At 35.9% G+C, this 8,973-nt stretch overlaps 1 long non-coding RNA gene across 1 annotated transcript; it reads right to left on the reverse strand.

The window, feature by feature from the left end:
- Nucleotides 1-1,134: 1,134 nt before the first annotated feature.
- On the reverse strand, nt 1,135-6,542 carry LOC140340647 (uncharacterized). The gene is made up of 3 exons (XR_011922695.1): nt 6,395-6,542; nt 4,452-4,504; nt 1,135-3,215 (listed from the first exon to the last, which is right to left on the reverse strand). It is a non-coding gene; the product is annotated as an uncharacterized lncRNA (long non-coding RNA).
- Between the last annotated feature and the right edge of the window lie 2,431 nt (nt 6,543-8,973).

Raw genomic sequence — 8,973 nt, forward strand, 5'->3', positions numbered from 1 at the left:
AAAGTGACAACCGGCTCCCCCGCACATGCGTGGTTGGGAGTCGGTGATTTTAGTGGTCTAAGGAACCGAAAATGTTGGCGACCACTGTCTTAAACCCTCAACACCAACCCACCATTCCATATGCCCCCTCCTATTGTGCCACCTCCCCTACTTCTCAAATGACGGACCTCTCTTTCAGGCAGGGTCCTCTCCTCCTGTATTATTGTTTGTATCTGTCTGTCATTTTTTGTGTGGTGCTGAGTAATATATTGGGGCCTTAATAAATACAATTTAATAATGATAAGATAGGCAATTCTCTTGATAATGATTATTATTTGGAATATCATTATCAAGCAGATTGCTTTCATGGTTTTGGTGTATCCAAAACTGGGTTCTGGTATTACAGGTTGGATTATTTGTCATAGATCATTTAATGGAAATGAGTAATTAAAGCACCACTTTTTAGTCAATGTCTGTTATGTGCTACTCTCAGATGCAAAAAGAAGTATTATTATTATGATTAATAATATTAACAAACAGTATTTATATAGCACTTACATATTACTCAGCACTGTACATTAAATAGGGATTTCCACTGAAGAAGAAACTCAGCAGACAGTCCAGTGATAGTGATAGTTTTTGCCATGCCATTTATAATACACAATGATCTAACCCAATTTACTTGCTGATTGGAAGTTAGTGAGGCAGGGCAGGAATCTGTGCTCCATGTACTTTATTGGGCTCTCCAAACCAGAATTTAGCAGGTAACTTGTCCAAAGCACTTTATCTGAAGGCAGTAAGTAGATCAATCCGGATTCCCAACAATATAGAAAATGGAATAATTGATTTCATCTTGCTAATAAAGCAAAATTTCTTACTGTGCTTCACCAATCACAAAAACAATATTCTAGCTTCGTAGACTAGACTTTTGTGTCCTCCATCAAAAGTAGAAATTCCCCTTTCCTGATTATTTTGACCTCACATTGCATTTATAGAGGTTAATATGCATGTGTAGCAAGTCGAAGGTGTGAAGACGTCAGCATTATTTCCTTCTGTAAACACTATGACACTAATTCTCGGTCTCGTGTTTGTCTTCGCAAAGCACAGGACATATAAAACACACACACACATAATAAAACACATGTAGGGCAGGGATATTCCAGTATTTATTTATAGGACAATAAAAGTAATGATAGAAACAATTTTAACATAATATGAAAGTAAAAACTTTCGGAATTATTTCACATGTGACATAATGGCTCTGCCTTACATTTTTCACCCTGCTGGGCTTCCATATGGGTTGGGTTAGTGACGTGTATCATTGAGTTTTATAGTTCAATAAATCCCTGCTTTAACTAAAATTAAACCTTGGAGCTCAATTTTAAAACAGGGAGTCAGACATTCTCCTAGTCTATGTGTTTCAATGCCACCAAGGAAAATTTGAGGGAATGTTAAATTCCCTGTTTAATAAAAAAAGAGCCCTTAGCGTGAATATAAACACAAAACATGAAACCTAGCTAGCATCATTATTTAAACACATAAGATTGGAATAAACAGATATTTTTTGTGGGTCATATAATTCCATGATGTATGTTTACTTAGAAATTGTCCTCTTTTTTGGTTATATTCCCTCTAACTTTACAACTAATTTGTTTATGTTAATAATTTAGCCCTTCTGTATATATATTTTTTGTTGTGGCATTTCAAAAAGTGCAGTGAAAAAATATGGGAGGTGAATCTTGTTGGCTTCCACCAGCTGGGCTTCATATGGAAGCATAATAATAAGAATAAAAAATAAAATTGTTTATAACTGTGTGCTGTTTTTTGCCATTATGGTATTAAAGGAGCCCAAACCATTTTATAAGGTTGTTTTTTGCTAAAGAACTAGAAATTAAATAAATAGCTATTTATTCACAACAGCATTTACATGGTTATATAGGAAAACTTGATGAAAGCATATGTAAAACCCTAAAAAACTGCTGTATATTGTAAAATATCTAAATATTTATACATTAATATTTATACAGGTGAATCTACGCACCAAGTTTCTTGGTTGGATCTCTGCATAGGAAATGGGTTTTAATGTTCCTATGTTTTACGTTGCTATCCGAAGAAAGAAAAAACTGAAATATTTGTAGTGAGGACGAGTTTTGGATGAGGTTTAATGGTTAACATACATATTCATCCTGTCTAGTTCCATAATGGATATCAGTCCAAACCCCACCAGCCGAGACGCATGCCTACTCTGATGTTCTGTGGTCTCTGCAGTCTTTACCAGTTGAAATTCTACCACTAACGATGCCTGTTCCATTGCCTACGACCCTGAACCCCACTCCATGCCCAATTTCATATCTCTATACATCTTGGTATGAAGGACACATGACACTACCCCTAAGGCAGCAACCAGGCCTGGCAAATGTCCACTCAGGCTGGGTGGTAAGAATTGGGTAATTGTAAGAACTGACAATAGCAGTGATTCTTGGTATTTGACAGCAACTGGAAGATGCTGATTGTGTTTTGCTGAATTGCTATTTTATTCTTTCTTCATTATTATTAGTATTATTTAGTATTCTAATTTCTTTTTTATTCTAATTTAGACCTGTGGCCAGGCGATGAATATTCAACTTTTTATTTTTAACAATCAGTTAAATGTTCCAAAACAAGCTCTCAATGGCATCTGTAGCTACAAATACCTTGGAGTAATTTATTCTCAAATTTCTGAGACCAAACAACGTTGGTGAGCGAGCATACTGACGCGCAATAGAGCTCAAGCGTTTCACTTACCCCTTTGTTCTTTAAAGTAGCTAAGTGTTCCAGAGGTAGCTAGAGGTAGCTAGATAAGATAAGATTATAGTGCCATAGGTGAAGCTTCTACTAGACTTCCTCCATGGCACTACAGGCCAACTTATACATGCAGAGACTTTGGATTGATGAGATTTCTTCTTTTAGTATTGCAGTGTCCTAAGAATAAATAACTCCCCCTCCTAGCCATAGAAATAGTGGTTTTGTGCCATTGAGGCATTGAGGTTGATACCTTGAGTCTGTGCTTTATATGCCAGGGCCTAGCAGAACCTTCCTAATAAGAGTTCAAGAAGCTCAGACAAGTGAAGAATGTGAAGGGAAACGCTGCTTTGTTCTGTACAGGATTTTATACGGACCCACTGTTGAAGATGAGGAACAATGAAACCTTTTAGGTCAGAGACAGCTTCATTCACTGCAGCATTTCGGGTTAGGAGCTGGGAAAAAAAATAATAATAGTTATCCAAATAAAACTAAAAAGAAGAAAAAAATGTATGGCCTGTTTCCACTAAGTGTTGTGTTAATGCATGTTTCTTTGTATTCATAGCCATGTACAGACATGCGTTGGTGTGTTGGGATGTCATTCATCCTTAATTGAAGTCAAGGCACTTTGCCAGCACATTAGACCTGCATTAATAAAGCTCTTCAAGACTGGAGAAGATCCTGGGTGAACCTAGGTGATCCAGCAATTCTGGAACAGATTTCTTTTTCTTCTTCTTAATAATAGTATTAATATTAATACTACTAATAATAATAATAATACTAATAATAATGAACATGATTTATATAGGAGCAACATATTACGCAGTGCTATTTCTTAAAACGATTTGCTATTGTTGAACAAATTTTTTCAGTCCTGGACTAGATTCACTGCTGTGTTTGCTGGATCACCCAGGTTTATCCCTGAGAGCCCTTCATGACTGGAGAAGATCGACTATCATAGGTGAACATACCTATTATCCTTATGGAGAGCTTTGATAAATCAGGCACAATGCCGTGTATTGCTGTGTGTTACCCACCTAAAGGGCAGCATGTAGTGTATTACATCTGAGTGCCCTTTTAAGTGGATGAGCTGCCCAATGCAACAAACACCTACAACAAAGGCATCTTGCTGCAGTTAAATAAATGAATTGTATTGGAATCAGGTCCTTAAAATTATAGATCAAGGCAAAAATAAAGCATTTGCACACCCTGAGAAGAATACTTAGTTTGGGAATTACGGTATTGTTTATGCCCTGTACATAAAAAAAGCCTATACATTCCCTTTAAATCTGTAATACTGAATACTTTCTAAACCTAATGTTAGTGAGGTGTGGGACATTTTCTAACTACTTCACTTGTGTGTAAAAACCTCAGTTATGGAGCTCTGTAAAAAACAGGCTTTTACAATAAAAGGTAAAGGCAGACTGAAAAATGTAAAAAGCAGACAGGAGCTCCATCTGTTGTCTGAAAAGGAGAATGCTAGATATTCAAATGTAGTAATTCACATATGTCAGATTGAATAAGCAAAAACAAATATTTTTCAGTAATAAAGACAAACAAAAGGTACATAACTACTATATACAAATTGGTCCTCTAAGTTCTGTGGTGACACTTTTCAATTTATGGTCTCCAGTTAGTGCCCGGGGCTAACTAAGCAGATGGATTGCGTCTGTTATTACTAGGTTTATTACCTTGGACCGGGAGCCAGTGTGCCGTATACATTGTTGTCCTTTTGCTTGAATTGCTGACAAACAGAAACAACAATTAGATACTAATATTTAAAGATATGTGTAAATGAAGCTTTACTTTAAATAAAACATTGCATGAAAATTAAAGGTCTGTTTGAATGAAAATCCCCAGGCTTTTTTTGTGGGTTACTTATTAAAAAAATATTTTCTATTTTTCTGTTTAATACTTTTAAAATGCCATCTGATTGGCTGTAGTTCTGATCCAGGGGCTTTATTAGTTTTTGAGTTACCAGCCCCTGAATATGAGTCAGTTCCAAATCCGTATCTCTGCATGAATTGAAGATAGAAATGGTATTTTTAGCAGGTCAGCAATGATAGCCCTTAAAGTTGTTGTAGCTGTTGCATGTTTATTTTTTTATTTTTTTTTACCAAGCATATTTTTGGTCTTTATTCATTTTTTTTTACAGTAAAATTTAGGTGACAAACTTTTTATCCCCTTCTTCATTTTATAAAATATGTTGTTAAGCCATGAAAGACAATTTCAATAGACCACTATAGCTACTTTGCTTCTCTGCCTAACATATGTTGAAATAAGATATCAGTCACAACTATAGAACTTTTTTCACTTGGGAAGTACTTACATGGTTTCCCCTTACATCCCTCCTTCCAATCAGTTTTGATGGTACTAATATGTTCACCAATTTTTAAGCTATTAAACTTAAAAAACTTCCCAAAAAACATTACCAAAAAAATTTGGTTACAAGAAAAACAACATGCTTTAAAAAAATACCTGTTTTCCCCCTTAGCACTTTATGTACCAATACCTAATGTGTGTATACCCAATAAGTGTGGAAGGTATGTGTTGGTATTGGTTTGGATTCTCTCCTTGTAGGAGCATTAGTATCAGCTCAAACCAGGCTACACAGCCACCAAATACAACTAAACTAACTAACGGTCAGCATAACTATGGGTGCCATTATAATGGTTTCACTTAACTATGATGTCAGTTATTAGCAGTTAGCTCCTGAAGGAGATATGATAAATGTGAGGAGAACAGGGAGAGAATAAATAGTCAAAATGAATTAATCTCTGAGAGCCAAAGCTGTGCTAATTTCTAAGAGTTCATGAGTGAAAGGTAAATAGTGAGGTGTAATATTTGCATAGATGACATGTACACAACATTAAATTGTAACTGATACACTTATATTTAGCCTGATTTAATAAAGCTCTCCAAGACCGGTGAAGATAGACTATCATAGGAGGACCAATAAACCTGGAATGGGTTTCTTAAAATCATTTGCTATAAATTGGCAAAGGTTTTCAATCCTAATCCATTCTTGATCTGCTGGATCACCCAGGTTCTCCCATGATAGTCTATCTTCTCTAGTCTTGGAGAGCTTTAATAAATCAGACCCATTGCATCTACTATTACTCACTGTCCCAAATCAAGGTGCTCATCTGAGCCAAGTCCTCTCATGCTTTCTCATGCACTATTATTCATTCATATTAAGGGGTTCATATGCTTCCAGGGCAATGATTAAAAATGTATGTGGGCTTATCAGTGATATCTCAATGGATCAGTATAAGGCTAAATTCACACAGTGAGGTTGTGGTGTTTTTACAGCTTCCTCACCCCAGGAACTGCTTCCACCCAGGAAGATGCTACATGTATCGTCTCCCTGCAGCAGCCCCATATCAAATGAATGGGGGTGGCAATGAGTGGTACTGGTACCAGCTATTACATGTGCATGTTCTTTAAGAACCAGAGCTGCCATGTGAGAGTTCCAGTGGCTGTCAAGGTGCAGAATCACACAATGTAGAGCCACGTGTAAACCTGCCCTAAGACTTGCTTGGGCTGCAAAAAGTTACAATATAATTATAACTGCAAACATACATGGTAACTCATTACAAATATCTCTATCTATCTTAAAAATCAGTTTACCCACCTCATCGCTTAATCCTGCACTCTGCGTTCCAAGCCGAGCTTCTCTCTATTACAAAAGAAAACAGAACTTCTAAATGTTGGTCCATTTATATAGACGATTCAGCAGAACATATCAGAAACAGAACTCTTTTTACTGCCACTTAGATTGGAGTAACTGATCATAGGATTGTGAAATGCTGTCCCCATAAATATACATTTCTAATTTACTACTCACTCACAGCTTAAAATTTTTTTGCTAAGTGTGTCAGGAAGTTGTTCCACAATTTTCTTGAAATTTCAAAGATGTAGCATGGCATTTTAATGATGACATTCAATCTTTATTATAAAAATTGACTTTTAGATTAGAAATGATATAAATAATCTACATATACTGATATGCAAATGATCTGTAACAATTTGTTGGATGTGTTACTTATATTAGGGCTCATGTAAAGAATTGGAGAGGTGCTTCTTGTAGATGTGACTCTGCTCTGCCCCGTTTTAAGATTTAAAACAGCATGATTCTATAAACTGACAACAATCAGACATAATAGACCTGATTTACTAAACAGTAATATAGAGCTCAATGTTGTCTAACTTTCAAGGGCAACACGTTTTTTGAGCCTACAGGGCAGGCCAGCTTCATTAAGTAACTGCCCTCTGTACTAATACTGGTGTAAAATGACTAATGTGACATAAGCCTTTGGGCCCTTCACCATCTTGTCCTTATGGTAGGGAGTGAATGGCATAATACCTGCTGTGACGTTTCAAAATAATGATTTTTAATATTCAGATATATGATATACAAATAAAAATTCTATGATCTTAACCTGGTTGAGCCTGTATAGATCATTAATTTATAAACTATGATAAATACAGGAGCAACAAAAGAGAAATGATAACGAAACAATAAACATAAAAATAATAAAACATATACATAGGCTTTGCTACCTGCATTACAGTGCCACAATATAATTGTGCATTACTGGTGCTTCTATCCATGCATGTATCTTAGGGCCCATCAACATCTTATCCTTGTGGTTAAATGTGAATGTCATAATACATGCTGATAATCTTTATGTAAATATTAACTACGGGTATATCAGTTATCATGTGCAAACAAATACTGTTTGCAAATGTCCTATGCACATGATCTGGTATTCAAAGTCAACTTTCTTTCTTTTTACATGATAAAGTGAATATTGACACAATGAGCAAAGGCTATGAAATCTTCCTCTAGGAGTGGTTGATCTGGGGAGTGGTTAAGCAGATAACTCCAGTAAGCTTGAGCTACATCTAGAGCTGTACCTTCGTATGGTACCTTTTAAAGCCCTTTTCACGGTCTCTCATTTTACCTTATGGTTTCCCTATCTGCTATGGTAAATATAACCAATGACATTAGACACCTGTGGCTACTTTTTGTGTATCATCCCCTGATGAAGCAGTGAAAACCCCAAAAAACTGTGAAACGCGTTAGGAGCTTTTACATTTTTTTATCTGAGCATATTGGTTTCATTTTTTGATTTTTGGTTTCATTTCATGATTTTTTTTGTCTAGGCCAAGGTAAAGTCACACTGCCAAAAAGTTCTTTAAAACTAAAAAAAAAGGTATTTTATAAAATGTACTGATAACTATGGATGTTGTACTTAGTATACCTTATATATGCGCACTTACAAAACACGATCTTAACTTTAATGTTCTGCTATGTAAATACTACACTTAAACATCAACTATTCATGATACCCTGTATATTTATATATATATTTACTGCATTTAGCCTATCCCCCAACAATCTCTATACACCCCCTGAGGAAGCCCACAAGGGCCAAACGTGTCAGCTCAGGAGACGTTATACTATGTATTGAACCCTCTAATATTATGCAGTCAGGGATCTAAACTGTCCATCAAAATGATCAATTATCAAAATATAAGCTAATTTTGCCAAAAAAACAGCTTTCTTTCTTGTTTATATTTACATATTCAAACCATGGATTAGCATTAATTCTACTCTACCGGGTGCTATTGCTTTACTATTTCCACTTATAACTATGGAAAACAGAAATCTCTTCAACCAATGTTGGAGACCAGATTTTGAATAAAAAATTAGATTTAAAGTTGCATTTAAACTCTATAATAATATTTTTTTAGAAGGGCATTTGTTGCTGCTTCCTAATACTTTAAAAGTTCAGCTTTACCCTGGATTAACATGGAGCTGCTGCCACTAGGGCAAGCTAGGAGTTGAAAAGTGATTGCCATGAGACATAGCAAGGGTTAAGGGGGCGTTAATTACACTAAATTCAGGATTAACAGTAGTAATAAGTATAGGAGTATCTTTAAAAAAAATTACATTTCGTATCTTCTTCATATTATCATGTAAACTAAGACAAGGATTGCACCCACCAGGGGTGTTTGAATATTGGTAGCTCTCAGTTTGGAAGCTCAGCAGAGACATGACACTCTCTCTGATTTCCAATCAGCACAAGGGTGGGAGACTTTTGCTGATTGTAGGGGTAGCAACAAGGGACAAACCTCACACCATCTGCAGGCAGAGGAGCTCCAGTAACCATGCATGAATGGGAGATATTGGCATCATGGTTAAGC

Source organism: Pyxicephalus adspersus, chromosome 11 (genome assembly GCF_032062135.1).
Source record: "Pyxicephalus adspersus chromosome 11, UCB_Pads_2.0, whole genome shotgun sequence".
NCBI classification, from domain to species: domain Eukaryota; kingdom Metazoa; phylum Chordata; class Amphibia; order Anura; family Pyxicephalidae; genus Pyxicephalus; species Pyxicephalus adspersus.